The sequence below is a fragment of the Delphinus delphis genome, chromosome 12 (genome assembly GCF_949987515.2).
Source record: "Delphinus delphis chromosome 12, mDelDel1.2, whole genome shotgun sequence".
Taxonomy (NCBI): Eukaryota; Metazoa; Chordata; class Mammalia; order Artiodactyla; family Delphinidae; genus Delphinus; species Delphinus delphis.
The window spans coordinates 32,032,718-32,050,375 of record NC_082694.2 but is presented as its reverse complement, the minus strand read 5'-3'; the positions used below and the strand labels follow the sequence as shown (position 1 = coordinate 32,050,375).

At 40.1% G+C, this 17,658-nt stretch overlaps 1 protein-coding gene across 2 annotated transcripts in view; it reads left to right on the top strand.

The window, feature by feature from the left end:
* ANTXR1 (ANTXR cell adhesion molecule 1) overlaps nt 1-17,658 on the top strand; it is a 242,800-nt gene that overhangs the window by 39,852 nt on the left and 185,290 nt on the right. The window lies entirely within an intron of this gene.

Here is a 17,658-nt window from a genome sequence, read left to right as displayed (position 1 = left end):
TACAATGTCAACTTGCATGCATTCTGTTCTATATCGCATATAGAAAAAGGAGAGATTCCAATTTAGTACATTTCTCCTTTGTTTTCCCCTCTTGAATGCTTGTAAAAAAATTTTGTCTTTGTCTTTGGAATTTAAAAGAAAAGTCAAGAGAGTATATTTTGGCCCAAGGCCATCCATTAATTTTGTAGAATACTTTGTATAGGACTTGAGCCATTCCATCTGACAAGTTAATAAACTTCTTTGGCTTAGGATTTTTTTTCTATTATTTCTTTTATTATTACTTTTCTTCTGTCCGTTCATGGGGTTCTTGAATCTACCCAAAATCTCCTTTATACTCTATTATAAGTACAATTTTTTAATGTCTACCATTTTTCTTTGAGTTCTTGGAGAATGTTTCATTCTGGTTCAGTCATTCACCAATTTAAGTTGTTTTGTTTTTGTTTTTGTTTTTGCAGCATTCGCCTTACTGTTCACTGTTTCCATTGCATTGTTTTTTTTAATTGTGGTAAAATATACATACCATAAAGCTTAACACTTTAACCATTTTTAAGCATACAGTGTGGTGGCAGTAAGCTGTGCAACCATCACCACTCTCCATCTCCAGGACTTTTTCATCATCCCAAACTAAAACTCTCCCCTGTCCCTGGCAACCTCTATTCTACCATCTATCTCTATTATTTTGCCTGTTCTAGGTACTTCATATAAGTGGAATCAGATAATTTTTGTCCTTTTGTCTGGCTTATTTCACTTAACATGTCTTCAAGGACCATCCATGTTGTAGCGTGTATCAGAATTTCATTCATTTTTAAGGCCAGAATAATATTCCATTGTATGTATATACCACATTTTGCTTATCCATTTATCTGTCAATGGATGGTTGAGTTGTTTCCATCTTTTGGCTGTTGTGAATAATGCTGCTATGAACGTTAGCGTGTAAATCTCTGTTCAAGTCCCTGGTTTCAATTCTTTGGGGCATACACTAGCAGTGGAACTGATGGATTATATAGTAATTCTGTGTTTACTTTTTTGAGGAACCATCATACAGTTTTCCACAGTGGCTGCACCATTTTACAGTCCTCCCAACAATGCATAGAGATTCCAATTTCTCCACATCTTTATTGATACTTATGATTTTCTGTTTTTTTTTAAATTGAGGTAACATTGGTTTATAACATTATATAAGTTTCATGTGTACAACATATATTTCTACTTCTGTGTACATGACAGCATGCTCACCACTAAAAATTTAGTTTCTATTCATCACCATAGTTGACCCTCTACCCATTTCACACTGCCCCCCAACACCTTCCCCTCTGATAACTACTCTGTTCTCTGTATCTACGTGTTTGTTTTGGTTTTCTGTTTGGCTTATTTTGGTTTTCTGTTTGGCTTTCGGATTCCACACATGAGTGAAATCATACAGTATTTGTCTTTCCCCATCTGACTTATGTCACTTAACGTAATACCCTCAAGGTCCATCCATGTTGTTGCAACTGGCAGGATTTCATCTTTTTATGGCTGAGTAGTATTCCATTGTGTGTGTGTGTGTGTGTGTGTGTCCATTCACCCATTGACAGGCACTTAGGTTGTTTCCATTTATTGGCTATTATAAATAATGCTATGATGAATATAGGGGTGCATAGGTCTTTTCTAATTAGTGTTTTCATATTCTTCAGATAAATACCCAGAAGTCGAATAGCTGGATCATATGGTAGTTCTTTTCTTAATTTTTTGAGGAAACTTCATACTGTTTTCCATTAGTGGCTGCACCGATTTACATTCCCATCAACAGTGTATGAGGGTTCCCTTTTCTCTGCCTCCTTTCCAACACTTTTTTTTGTTTGTTTGTTTTTATTTTTATTTTATTTTTTATTTTTTCCAACACTTTTTATCTCTCGCCTTTTTGATAATAGCCATTCTAACAGGCATGAGGTAATATTTCATTATGGTTTTCATTTGCAGTTCCCTGATAATTAGTGATGTTGAACATCTCTTCATGTGCCTGTTAGCTATCTGTATGTTTTCTTTGGAAAAATGTCGATTCAGGTCCTCTGCCCATTTTGAAATTGGGTTGTTTGTTTTTTTGGTTGTTGAGTTGTATGAGTTCTTTATATATTTTGGATAATAACCCCTTATCAGATATGAAGCTTTTTAGTTTGATGTCATCCCATTTGTTGATTTTTGGTTTTGTTTCCTTTGCCTGAGGATACATGCTCAGAAAGATATTGCTAAGACCAATGGCAAAGAGCATACTGCCTGTGTTTTCTTCTAGGAGTTTTATGGTTTCAGGTCTTACATTCAAGTTTTTAATCCATTTAATCTGTTGGGGTTTTTTTTCCTTTATAACAGCCATCCCAATGGGTATGATATAGTATCTCACTGTAGTTTTAATTTGTATTTCCCTAATGATTAGTGATGTTGAGCATCTTTTCATGTGCTTATTGGCACATTCGTATATCTTCTTTGGAGAAATGTCTATTCAAGACCTTTGTCCATTTTTCAGTTGGGTTTTTTTAAATTGTTATTATGTTCTAAGAGTTCTTTACATATTCTGGATATTAATCCCTTATTAAATATATGATTTACAAATATTTTCTCCCATTCTGTGGGTTACCTTTTCAATCTGTTGATAGTGTCTTTTAATGCACAAAATTGTTTAATTTTGATGAATCCAATTTATCTATTTTTTTTCTTCTGTTGCCTTGCACTTTTGGCTTTATATTTCAAGAAATCATTGCCAACTCCAATGTCATAAAACTTTTCCCCTTTGTTTTTTCTAAGAGTTTTATAGTTTTAGCTCTTACATTTAGGTCCTTGATCCATCTTGAATTAATTTTTGTTTATGGTTTGAAATAAGGGTCTAATTTAATTATATTGAAAATGGATATCCAATTTTCCCAGCACCATTTATTGAAAACACTGTCTTTGCCCCCATTAAATGATTGGCACCCTTGTTGAAAATCACTTGACCATATATGCAAAGTTTTATCTCTGGGCCCTCTATTCTATTCCTTTGGTCTATACAACTGTCCTTATGCTACTACTGTGGCTTTGTAGCAAGTTTTGAAATCAGAAAGTGTGAATCTCCCAACTTTTCTTCTTTTTCAAGATTGTTTTGGCTATTTAGATTCCCTTGAGATTCCATATGAAATTTAGAATAAGTTTTTCTGTTTCTGTCTTTGGAATTTTGAGAGATTGCATTGAATCTGTAGATCATTTGGGGCAGTACTGTCATCTTAACAATATTAAGTTTTCTGATCCATGAACATAGGCTGTCTTTCCATTTATTTATGCTTTCATTAATTTCTTTCATCAATGTTTTATAGTTTTTAGTGCCGTTGCATTTTTTAACTGACAAATAATATCTTTCAACCCAATGAATATTTTTCTGATCCTGAATTTTTCCTTGTGTTTGTGGGAGGCACACCCTGTTATTGTGTTAGAGATGATATATCTTTATCATGAATATCAATTAGAATTGTTTTATGTGTTCTCCTGTTTCTTATATGAGTTTGCTTCAAAGGGGAAATTTTCTCAACTTTCTTAAATTGGTCCTTTCTTTCCATCTTATGAGAATTTTCCTTAATAGAGTGACTCAAAAGAGGAACAGCTAGGTTTTTCAGGACTGGGATTTGGGATGAGTTCTGTCAGAGATCATGTAAATTTTTGTTGAAAATGTGAAGATCACAGGAAAAGAAGATGGGAAAATTTATATGTAGTGTAATTTTTTCTTGAAAAAGGTAGAGACCTAGTAGGGTATCCAAGGTAAGGAGGAAGCTTATGCCAAAGGAAAATGGTGAGTTGTAGATGTTAGATCACTGTGTTAAGAACCTATCCTTCCACCACCCACAGGCTTTTCTCAGGTCACAGAATTCCAGGCTCGTAGGTCCTTCCCTCATCCTGATCTCAGCAGCTCTACATCTTGCAGGAATTCTTCCAAGTGTCTGGCATATGTATGGCACCCTTACCAATTTTCCGGCAATGAAAAACATTTGCCCCTCTCATACTTGCTTAGCTGTTTCTACAGCATTTTCGAAAGAAAAGGGGAGGTTAAAAAGTATAGATAGACCCAGATCACTACTTTTAACTGGAAGTTTCACCTTTCTTCTAAACTTTGCAAGATGAAAAAAAAAAAAAAGCATGACGAAACAACTATGGGTCAAAGAATTAATATGTCTTATCCAACCCACTGGCCTCACTTCACTGCTAAGAAAATCATTCTCAGAGAGATTGAATTATTTGCCTAAATTCATATAAGTAGTCAATGACAGTAGAATTTTTTTTAACTCACAAAATTAAAATTCTTAAATCCAGTGATGTTTTTTCTGCTACATTACATAGCTTACCCAATTCACTGTATTAGGATGCACGCTGCTGTCTTTTGTTTCTTATCTGTGGAATAATTAAATGGTAGCAACCACTGTATATATGTGCATAAATACATATGCATTTGTGTATATATATGTATATAGAATATATACTCCTTTATTAATGGTTTATTATGTACCAATAACCTAGAATACTTTTTTCAACTATAGGAAGAGAAAATGATAATACCTACCGTGTAAGGTTGTTATGGGAATTATATTATTTATTATGTGGATACCGAGTCATAGAAGGCTCAAAAGCCTCCTTGCCATAAAAGTGAAGGAACCTGGATCTGAGCCTGGGAACCATGGCCCCAATGTCCACACTCCTAATCACTGTGCTATAGGGTTTCCCACAATTTTACTACTATATACACTTTTAAATTAAAAACAAACCTAAGCATACGCAACTCACCACCCCAAACCCTCTAACTTCTTCCAGAAAGCAATTCCCTGAAAGCACGTGCCCTCTGCACGTTTTATCTTTGTGGCCTTTTTAATGACGTCAGCTTGGAAATACTCCTCGCCAAAAGGTACAGAGGTAGGATCAGTATTTGGCAGATGGGGTTAAGAGGTTAAGCATCTTGCTTACTGGTTTTAAGGAGCCGAAGTAAAAGCCAAGAACGCTTGGCTCAAACTGCTGAGTGGAAACCAAGAGACCACACTTCTCTATCCCTCTCAGCCAGCCTTTGGTTTGGTTTGAAGAGTGTGGTTTTGCCATCAGTATCACAGGGGAAAATGACATATTTTGAACACATCACTTGATTCCTGGAGAAGAATGAATACAGGCTGTCATTACCAAGAGACATAGTTCTAAAAGCTTTTTCTAAGTTTAAAAATAACAAGAGAGAAAAAGAGTCTTCAGATACTTTGTGCTTGAAAGCCTCTGGATTCATTCCATTTTAAAGTACTATTCGTTCAGGTACAAGAAGGTTAGATGGCAAAATTAGGAGACATGGAGGGGAGCATTTATTTATTCTCTTGTCCTGTTGATGGAGAGAGACTATCATGGGGTCTGAGTCCATGGGAAAGGTCCTTACCTCTCTGTGCCTCTGTTTCTTCATCTGTAAAATAAATAATAAAGATCAGCCCTACCTTGTAGAACTGTTGGAAGGATTAGCAATGCCAGGCACATAGTAAATGGTGTTGTTACACTTGTAGTTGTTAGGGTCTTAACAAAGAGCTGAGGAATCACCCTCACTCCTCCTGGACACACCCCACTCAAATCATCACAGCATAGCCAAGAATAATTCAGAGTGAGTCCCCGGCTCTCCGTGACTCACACCCTTCTCTGAAGTTTTTAACCGTTGGCCAGTCTATCCCTATATAGAGGAGCATGGGTAGAAAAGACTGCTTTAGCATGAAGTCAGGTAAAAAGTTATTTTTTCCTTTGCCTAATGGTTCTAGCAAGACTTCCTCCAGACGGGAGCACACAGGCAGTGTCTCTAGAGGAAGTTTGTCTAAGGGTTTCTCATATTGCATTTCAATGATGGTAAAAAGAACCCACCTTGAAGCAATTCAGCGGGTCTGGGAACAGACTGAGATGTGCGAGAGTAGAGTGGTCCAGTGTTTCTCACACTCTCCCTCTGGAGGACCCCTGTTAGTAGAAGAAAGTACCCTGGGGCATAGCCCTGGGGTCCTAGGGTAGAATTTGAAGTGGCTCATCAAAAGCAAGAAATTTCTTCAACATCCTTTCATCTTAAAAATGACGATCTTGGGGCTTCCCTGGTGGCGCAGTGGTTGAGAGTCCGCCTGCCGATGTAGGGGACACGGGTTCGTGCCCCGGTCCGGGAGGATCCCACATGCCGCGGAGCGGCTGGGCCCGTGAGCCATGGCCGCAGAGCCTGCGCGTCCGGAGCCTGTGCTCCGCAGCAGGAGAGGCCACAACAGTGAGAGGCCCGCGTACCGCAAAAAAAAAAAAAAAAAAAGACTATCGTATTTACAAAGCAGAAATAGATACACAGACGTAGAGAACAAAGGTAAGGATACCAAGGGGGAAAAAGGGGGATGGAATGAATTGGGAGATCGGGATTGACATATATACACTATTGATACTATGTATAAAATAGTTAACTAATAAGAACCTACTGTATAGCACAGGGAACTCTGCTCAATGCTCTGTAGTGACCTAAATGGGAAGGAAATCCAAAAAAGAGGGGATATATGTATACGTATAGCTGATTCACTTTACTGTACAGTAGAAACTAACACTAAAGCAATTATACTCTAATAAAATTTTTTTTAATTACTGAGTAATACAAAAAATATGCATGTGCGTTTGTATTCTATTCTATAAGACTCCAATGCTTGATTTTTTATGAAAGTCATGTGGAGTCCTTTCTCAAATTTTGGAGTACAATTTATGCCCCAGGGAAAAAAAAATTGTATATATACATATACACACACACATCTTCTGTGTCTTTGTGTCCAGTACATTGTCCTATACCAAGTTCGAATGCCACAGATGTAGTAGAGACAACACAGACTTTGTACCAGGACCAGCCAGGGTTCCAATCTGGGCTCCACCAGCATGCGCAAGTTCTTTACTTCTATGAATCTGTTTTTTCAAATGTATAATGAAGATGACAATCATCATATGGTGTTGCTGAGAAACTTCATGAATTAATACGTGGAAAGAGGCTAGCAGAAACCCTGGCACAGCACAGATACTCAGGAAATGTTACTTCCCTTCCTCACCTGCTATGCTTCATGTGGCACATACAGATATAAAGGATAAAATCTGACAGAGCAGCGTCCAGAAACATTCTTGTCTGGATGAAGCCAACAAGGCAAACTTCAGAAATAGTGGAGTCAAACAATGGTAGAGTTCTCCTATTCAAAGCTAGATAGCCACGGGCTTCCCTGGTGGCGCAGTGGTTGAGAGTCCGCCTGCCGATGCAAGGGACACGGGTTCATGCCCTGGTCCGGGAGGATCCCACATGCCACGGAGCGGCTGGGCCCGTGAGCCATGGCCGCTGAGCCTGTGCGTCCGGAGCCTGTGCTCTGCAACGGGAGAGGCCACAGCAGTGAGAGGCCCGCGTATCGCAAAAGAAAAAGAAAAAGCTAGATAGTCACAACCAACAAATTTTCTGTGGCCTAACCAAAAAAAACACCACTATTGGTCCACATCAGGCCTGTCCATCATCTCCTAGCCTCCTGGCCTCCAGTGTGGGGACTTGAGCCTTAGATTCAGTGCTGCCTTTGATAGGCTCGGAATGGCTCCTCATGGACTGCAGTTCAGCCTTTGCTACTCCCTCTCAACAATTTTTTAAATTATTAAATATTCTAAGTATAACAAAAGCATACCACAAAAAGGATAGTAAACACTCATTATCCACCACCAAGCTTATAAAATAAAATGTTACAGATATTGACCCCCCCTTTCTCTTTCCTTACCAGAGGTATTACTATCCTGAATGTGGGATTTATCATTTTAATGACTGTTGTATATTTTTACATACCCATGAATAATAAATTGTTTCCTATTCAACTTTATAATAAATTATCATATTGCATGTATTTTTCTTGAACTTGCTTTTTACACGTAACATCATATTTTTGAAACTTTTTCTATGTAGATACATGTAGCTACACTTGGTTCATTGTAACTAGTGTATACTTTCTGTTGCATTGAATTTTATTGTGAGAATGTACCACCGTGTACTAATCTATTCTCTTATTAACGGACAGTTAGTTTCTAACTTTCTGCTGTTATAAACAAAGTTGCAATGAACATTCTTGTACCTGTCTCCCAGACAGGTGGGAAGCAAGATTTCTCTTCTATAACGATATATAACTAGGGATTGAATTGCTAGGTCTTTGGTATGTGAATATGTAACTTAACCAGGCATGATTTAATTGTTCTCCAAAGGGGCTGCACCAATTTACAATCCAATTAGCGATTTATAAGAGTTTTCATTTACCCAAATCCTACCAACATCTTGTATGATCCCCCCAACTTTTCTCAAATAGATGCGCACACATTTGACTTGTGGGTTAGATTATCTGGTGTGGACCTAGTATACTCCTACCTACCCCCACCTCCAGCCCAATATTACTCCAAAGTGTGATAAGGAAATCCTGTCTTTGTAGAGAAGTGTAACCTTCTCCAGCCTGACCGAAATAGCAGACTCTTGTCTATCATCTACCCTAGGGCTGCCTGCTTCAGCTTCCATCTGAGAGGGTGACCCTGGACTCATTCTCTGTTGCACAGGATTGGTAGAGTGCCACTCTATCCTATGCCCTTCCAAACACTCCTTGTGGTCAGCAGTACTAAGCTCAAGTATATCAACCTGACCATTTTAGATGCCACCAGCACCAGGTGAGACCTAGTCCCTAGTGAACTAAGAGGAACAGGGACCTAAAGGTTCTCATGGGATAAAGATACATATTTGCGCAACCCTGACTATGGAGCCTACTTTCTTTCTACCGTTCCCATCTCCTGCAAAGTATGACTCAACTAGGGGAAAGTGTTAGTGATGGGAAAGGTCTTACAGGGATTTGTTTCAAAAGCCAAGTGTTGCCATAGGAAACTGCATGGTGAAAACCACTGCACAAATGAGAAACCAACCAAAACAGAGTTGTGTACAGAGGAGTTTGTTTGGACAAATTCATCACATTGCCCTGTGATTAATCCATTGTTCCTGTCCTCTATGCCAGTTTAGGACAGCTTGGGAATTTGGAAATTCCTTGATGGGCTCCTCTTAGCGGACTTTGGTTACTGGTCTGCACTTGACCCTGTGTCACATTGTGGACTACTGCTGTCTGCCAAATGTGGCCTCTCCAGTTCCCAGCGAATTCCCAGGTTCTGTTTCTGTTTCAACCATTGGTCCCCACATAAAATCAGATGCAGGACTCTGAGCTGGAAGGAAGCTGGTAGATCTTATAGTTCCACACCTTCACTTTACATTTGAGAAATCAAAGGTTGACATGTGTTGGAAGTGGCAGAACTATGATTCAATTCCAAGTCTATCTTCCTCCAAAATCCACGCTCTTGTGAATGGCACTGAAGCCATGGGAAGAATGAGATTGCCTTGTAAGACAGTGTAGGTGTAAAAATAAGGGGATCTGGATTCTGGGGCCCTCCAATCTTTAGAGTTCTAGAAGAGAAGGAAAAGCCTACACAGAAATATGAGAAAGAACACCTGATGAGGGAGATGGAGAGAGGATGCTGTGATGGGAGTCAAGAGAAGAAAGCATTTTAAATTGAGAGGGAGGTTAACTGTGTCTGATGCTGTAAGAGGCTAAGGAAGAGGAAGCCAGAGAAGTGACCATTGGATTGGGAATGTGGAGATCACTGGGGAACCTTCACAAAGCCCATTTCAGCAGAACTGTTGAGACAGAAGTCACTGCAAAATAGGTTAAAAGGTGAGGGCTTTCAATTTTCAATTGAGGGGTAATGACATTTTTAGCCCTTTTGCTTGCAAAAAGCACCCCAAATCGGGAGAAGGTAAAACACCACCACAGATTTGAGGAAATTAAGGAATAGTTAACCATAAGAACACCATAGATGAGGACAGAAAGAATACAGGGAGCGGCAAGTGATGTAAGCAGTCAGATGTAATCCTGAAGAGGAGGTACTGAAGAGGAACTAGCCTTGTAGCCTTGCAGAATCTTGGAAAGGAAGGGTTACGGGGTGAAGATTGGACTATGTTTAAAGGATCTTTTCAACCTTCAGAACTACTCGCCTCCACTACAATTTGAAAATTACCCGTTTTCCAGCTCCACCAGAAAAGAGAAGTACGTTCTCTGGCAAAATTAAACAAGAATGGTTTCCTGGATGGATACCAGGCATGGGAGATTATGGAGACGTGCATAACAAATGTTGCTACTCCCAAGCCTCCCCTTTGTCAATTCCAGAACTAGCACAAAGGAAAGAGTTTGAAAACTACTTCTCTGTAGAATTAAGTATTTCAGAGGGGGAAAAATGCTCATCCGTTGATATTTGAGGGTCCTCAAAGAAAAGATCCTGTTGACAAAAACTGATCGTCCACCAACTGGCACACCCCACCAGGCACACAGAGCTTCCAACAAGTCTTAGCCTCGCTCATCCGCTATGAACAGATGTATAGTCAAAGATCACTTCACATTTGAAATCTTTACCAGGAAAAATTAGGAAGGGAGTACTCTTTCAAGAAGTTGTGTTTTGAAGAGAAATGCATTGAATTGGTCAATAGCTAGAGGGAGATGTGGGGTCACAGAAGATTTATTTTGTTAAGATGAAAGATACTAGAGTATATTTATATGCTGGTAATCATCTCCAGTATTTTTCTTCCTGACTTGAAACAAATGTATAGTCACAAATATTTAGAAAAAAGCCTTTTCCGTATGCCTGCTTCTAGTTAGGATGTAGAGGCATATGAAAAACCTTCATTTCCATGGTCAACCAGAAAAGTCCAGACAAAATAGAATTCACATGTTCTTCTGGGGCTAGCAGACACACAGGAAGCACTGATGAACTGAATTAGAGAGAAACAAGCCCTATAGAGCTGATCAGAGATCTATGGAAACTTCCATACTTGGAGGTGGACGCCTGATCTGGCTAGGGAAATTGGAAATGTAGGCCAGCCATGGACAGAGACTTTTCAGGCATGAGGAAAAGTCAGCTGAGCCTTAGACAACAATGTGTGCCAGGGGGATGGATTATCTGAAAGAGCCCCAATGAAAAAAGAAATTTCTTAGCCTAATAATTCTTCCCTCTCACCCACACCTCTGCATTTTTCCAAGAAAGCAGCAGTGGAGGACTTGTTGAAAAGCAGAGAGAAATCACTTAATCCCATGGATACTTGTGGTACTTGGATTCTGGAGTCAGGTTAAGCGAAATTATCTGTAGCTGTGCCTAACTCCCTCACACCTCAAATACAGGAAAGATCACAAAGGCGGGGCAGCGCAGAAAGCTGGGACTTCGGCCAATAACACTCTAATACACTGTAATTAAAGCTGTGTTCCAGCCCCAAATCAACCTAACTCAAGGGAGAATCTAAATATTCAGCTTCCCACCCCAGCTTACAAAGATAAAAGGCTTACACTCCGCAATTAGTCAACAAAACAAATCAATATTATACCTAAGTTTCCACTGCTTTTTAAAATATATACAATGTGTGAAATGTAAGTTAAAAGATTGTGAGACATGGGAAGAAGTGGGAAAATGGAATCCATAATCAAGAAAAAACCACAAATGACTCAATTATTGGAATTAGTAGACAGGGATGTTTAAACAACTATTATAAACATATAAAGAATTTACAAGAAAAGGTGAATATAATGGAAGAAAACATGGGCTATCTGGATAAAAAAAAAAGAAAACCGAGTGAAAACTGTGGACCGAAAAATTTTTCTGCAGAAAATGGATTAATGAACTTAAAAACACATTAATAGAAATTATTTAAACTGAAAGAGAAAGGGAAAAGATGGGGGGGTGATGAACCAGATCCTCTTATTTGTGGGGTAATATCAAGTGATCTAATATATGTGTAATTAGAATGCCAAACATGATGTTCCACACAGGGATTCAAGAAGCTGAAAGAACCACAAACGGGACAAATACAAAAATAATTTTAATAATAACCTAAGCACATCACAGCTGAATTCTTGAAAACAAGAATAAGGTAGGAATCTTAAAAGCAGTCCAAGGGGGAGGGAAAAGACATATTACAGAGAAACAGCAACGAAAATCACTTACCTTTCCCCGGAAAAAAAAAACACATGCAATCCTGAAGACAAAGGATCAATCTCTTTAAAGAGATCAAAGGGAAGAAAAGTCGATTTTGAACTCTGTATCCAGTGAAAACATCCTTAAAATTGAAGGTGAAATTAAGACATTTCTAGAAAGAAAAAAAAGCTAAGAGAATCATCACCAGCAAATCTGCACTACAAAATAAATAAATAAAGGCTAAAAAAATTCTGTAAGCAGAGAAAAAATGATACCAGGTGTAAACTAAAGCTACCTAAAAAGGGAGAGTACCAGAAATGGTAACTATTTTCTTAATGTCATAAAAAGATGATTATTTAAGACAGAAACAATTAACACTGTATTTTGGAGTGAATTCCATATACATAAGTAGAATATGTGACAACAATAGCACAAAGGATGAGAGGAAATTACATGGAAGTATAATATTAAAGGGTTTTTCCATTATATGAGAAGTGGTATGATATTAACTTTTGGTAGCCTGTCATAAAATAAGGATAACTCCCCGTACAGCAACTGCTAAAATGAAATGAAAGGGAGGATATTACTATAGATCCTACAGATATTGAAAGAGAATAAAGGAATATTAAGGACAAGGTAATAGAAATAAATTCAACAATTATAATGGAAATTAATAAATACCTGTGCATGTTACTGTATATAACTTATACCTCACTTTTAAAAAGTATAGCAAAGAATCTTTGGTTCAACATGCATCCTGTTGTCATTCATCATATTGGCCTATTCTTTGGGAAAAATCACAAAGAGGACATGATTTCTATACATTATAAACAAATGATCAGAGTTGCTTGTGGGACTTAAGACTCCAAAGTAACAGCAAAAATGTCTTTAATTAATCTTTGCTATTCTGTTCTGTTTACTTCACGTCTTTTGTAGTCAACCCTGGAGCCCTGAGACATCTGGAAATATTGTGAGTGTAGCATTAGTGGTTAACAGTGATGTGTGTTTACTGTATAGTTGAGGCTCCGAAGCCAAAAACTCCAGGACATTTGAGAAAAGTCAATTCCACAGAAGCTGTTTTACTAGGAGGCAAGTGGACAGTGCAGAGCTGATGTTGGGTTTCGGGGGGTGGTGGAGGTTGTTTTTTTTTTTTACTTGGGGTAAAAAGTTGTTAAAGTGCTTCTTGACGTGCTTACGTGCATTTATCCTTTAATGTTTTCATCAGCAAATATTAAAATGTCACAATACAACTAGAATCCCAGAAAGTAATCTTCAAGAAGTTTACAGAAATTCCGAGGGCAAGAGAAAGCCCTACAGACACTGTAACTGATTCTCCCCGCTCCCTACCCCTACAAACCGGCGTAGTGCTGGTTGCATGGTGTGTGCTCAATAAATAGTTGTGGAAATGAATGAATTTATGGATGGATGCATCCAAACTGGAGTCATTCATTCAACAGCAGATCACTCTAGGTCCGTCATTAAGTGTTACAGGGGTTGCAAAAGGAGCACAAGACATAGGGCCTGAAAGCCCTTAACTTCTAAGTAAGAACACTGGCAGAAACACGAAACCACCAAGGAAAAGAGGCGACTCTTTAATAGCAGCCTGTTTTCATAGGACTCCCGGACTCTCATTTCCCAGGAAGATAATATTTCATTTGGTAGTAACCAAGTCCTCAGAGAGGAGAGCTTCTTATCGCCCCCTTTAAAAGATCTTTCTCCCAATTTTCTTTCATTTCTAAGAGAGCATTAAAAAAATACTCTTTATTAATAGTCCTATTGTCCCAGAATTAAAATGGACCCACAATTTCCATGAAACCATCTGTTTTGTTTGCTTAGATGTTGTAGGAACGTAGAGAAGGGGCATGGAGTAGGGAGGTGGGGCCGTAAGTCATCTGACCTTTTACCAAGGAGGGTGGTATAAGGGGAGTGTGACCACTGCTTGGGACTAGTGAGCTCATCATATCTTGCCAGACACAAAGTATCAAGGATAAGGACAGTTTCCAAAACAGCCTTTGCTTGTTCTGGTACCAAAAAATAGAAAGCTCAAGAAAATACTTGTAAAGGAAGGGAAATAGGCTTAGAGAAAACACCCCAGTTCCCAGACTTTTTTTGGCAGGGAAAAAATACAGAGAAGCCAGGGAACCTTTTCCACAGCCCCATTGTGCCTTTTTTTAGTCCTCTTTTTTTTTTTAAAGATTTAGTCTTAACACAATATTCCAATTTTAGTGTTACCAAAACGTCCTAAACCTCACTAGTCAATGACCTAGTCAAAGATAAGGGACTTCCTTGGTGGTCCAGTGGTTAAGAATCCGCCTTCCAATGCAGCGGATGCGGGTTCAATCCCTGGTCGAGGAACTAAGATCCCACATTCTGCAGGGCAACTAAGCCCGTGCACTCTAGAGCCCACGGGCCACAATGAAGATCCGCAACTAAGACCCAAGGCAGGCAAATAAATAAATAAATAAATAGAGTTTTTAAATGACCAAAGATAAGACCACATTTACTTTTTTTGTTCACATTTACTTTTGATGCCCAACCTCCACCCCTTTAATTGTCAGAAATTAGCCCCCAACCCCATAATGCCCCTCAGCTATACCGAAGGGTTTCAGGGTGACACCTCTGTGTGCTCAGGAATAAACCTCAGTTTTCCTGTCCCAGCCTCACTCTCATATCCCAGCCTCACCCTCATGCCACCTTGTTTGCCGTTATCCTCATGAAACCGCCAACCTGCAGGGCAAAGTTGCCCTCTGCCAGGTGACTGCTAATGCCACCCTCCCCCTCCCTTTGGTGGCCTCAGTTGGGGACTCCGCTGTCATCTTTAACCCTCCTTCTCATGCATAGATGTATGCTCTTTCTCATTACCAAATGATAGAGTTGAAATTAAACTATGGCTTTTAATGGAATTTATTAAAATTGGGGGGAGGGGGTACGTAAAGAGGTACAACACAGAGAATGGTCTATAACCACATGGACCCAGACCTTCCCTACAGTCAATTACTACCAGGTCAGCTCTGCCTGGCCACCGTCCACATGGCCCATGAAGCTTATTTCCTCCTCCCACCTCTTCAGCAAATATTTGTTGAATGTCTATAATGTTCCAGGTACTATAGCAGACACAGAAGATACAGTGGAGACCAACACAGACATGGCCCAGCCCTGATGGAGTTTAAAGTCTAGAACGGAAACAAATGAACAAACTAAACTAAAGTGAACAGATAATCACATAATCGAATACTATTAGTTATAAAATGTCCTAAGTGCTATAAAGCAACAATTGTGGGGTGCTATGTGCAGTCTAATTGAGGGAGCTAATTTGAATTGGGGAACTCAGATGAGGCTACTTTGAGCAATTGATATTTAGGTTGGGATTGAAGGCTGGGTAAGAATTAGCCCAGCGAAGAGCTGGGCAAAGAGCCTCCCCAGCCTCCAGGCAGCAGTGACTGCAGGTGTGAAGGATCTGCTGGAGAAAGGAGCTTAGGAAGACCAGTGGGACTCAGGTGAAGGCAGTGGGAGCAGAGCGGTGCAAGATAAGGCTGTCGAGGAGGCAGAGGATCCATCCCATGAAGGCACTTGAAGGTCATGGTGAGGACCTGAGGGGTTGTTTTGTTTGTTTTTGTTTGTTTGTTTGTTTGTTTTGCGGTTCGCGGGCCTCCCACTGTTGTGGCCTCTCCCGTTGCGGAGCACAGGCTCCGGACGCGCAGGCTCAGCGGCCATGGCGCACGGGCCCAGCCGCTCCGCGGCATGTGGGATCTTCCCGGACCCGGGCACAAACCCGTGTCCCCTGCATCAGCAGGCGGACTCTCAACCACTGCGCCACCAGGGAAACCCAGGACGAGGTTTTATCCCAAGTGTAATCAATGGCTGTGAAGGATTTTGAGCAGGGGAGTGAATGACATGTTTTGATCCATATTTTAAGAACGCTGTGGCAGCCATGTGGAGATTGAATGCAGGGGGGGTGAGAAGGCAGTCAAAAGACGGCCAGTGACTTTCCCAATGGTCTAAGTAAAAAACAATGGTCGCCCAGACCATGAGGTTGGCAGAAGAGGTGAAGAAGTGTCAGTTTCAAGGTATGTTTAGAGCGCGACCGATGGAATCTAATGTTATATTACGTACGGGAGCAAGAGAGAGGAGAGTCAAGGTAGAGGGGGTCAAAGAAGGCTTCTGGTTTCTGATTAGGGCAGCTGGGCACGTGGTCTGATATCTGGGCGCTGATAGGACAAGCAGACAATAATCAGTACATTTCCCAAAGTCTGAGTTACTTGGTCTTAAATATTCCACCTAAGAAGCATCAGCAGCCTGGGCCAGGGACAGGCTCAGGCTAAACCGTTTTCAGTTTGTCTTTTAAAACTTCCAACCTGGCAATCAGGTCTCACCCATGACCACCCCATTACATCAGTTTTAACAAAAGATTAATTCTGCATCGGACTTCCTCTTTAAGCAATTACCAGAATAAGCCAGTAATAAACTTTATACATTCATTCATTCATTTATTCAAGAGAGAAACAGTTTAATATAATGACTGAGAGTAGGGCATCTGGGTTGAAATCCCACCTCTGCCACCTAGTAGTGGAGGGGCTTTGGGCAACTTTCTTAGACTCTCTCTCTCTGTGACTCAGCTGAGTCACAGAGTCCTCATCTGTGAACTAGAGATAATATTATCTATTAGTATCTACCTCAAAGAGCTATCATGAGGCATAAGTAAATGAATTACATGTATTTTTCAAACAGAGCTTGACACGGTATAAGTACTCAGGTAGTGTTAAACATTGCCACTGCTGTTCATTAATTCAAGTTTTACTGAAAACTGCCCACTGTCTTATGCTGCTTGGCAAAGTAGAAAGCCGGGCAGATTTTTTTTGAATCAGGTAGATTTGACCTCAAGCCTCTGCCCTCCTACTTAACTAACCTCTCTGAACCCAAGTTTTCTTATCTATAATATGAGGGCAATAATACCTACCTTGAGTGGTTATTGTGAGGATAAAATCAGAAATCTTTGTGCAGGGTCTTGTATATAATGGATGTTCAGTGAACATGAGGTTCTTTCCCTGCTCAAAAGAAGTTTCCCCACTTAATTTATTTTTTTTAATTTTGTAATAGATCTTTATTGGAGTATAATTGCTTCACAATACTGCATTAGTTTCTGTTGTACAACAAAGTGAGCCAGCCACATGCGTACATATATCCCCATATCCCCTCCTTCTTGAACCTCCCTTCCACCCTCCCTATCCCACCTCTGTAAGTCATCGAAAAGCACTGAGCTGATCTCCCTGTGCTATGCGGCTGCTTCCCACTAGCTAACTGTTTTACATTCGGTAGTGTATATATGTCGATGCTACTCTCACTTCGCCCCAGCTTCCCCCCCACCCCACCGCTGTGTCTGGTCTTTGTTGTGGCATGCAGGATCTTCATTGAGGCATGAGGAGTTCTCTCTAGTTGTGGCGTACAGGTTTTCTCTCTCTAGTTGTGGCACGTGGGCTCTCTAGTTGAGGTGCATGAGCTCAGTAGTTGTGGCACGAGAGATTAGTTGCCTTGAGGCATGTGGGATCTTAGTTCCCTGACCAGGGATCGAACCTGCGTCCCCTGCATTGGAAGGCGGATTCTTTTACCACTGGACCACCAGGGAAGTCCCTAGGGTGTTGC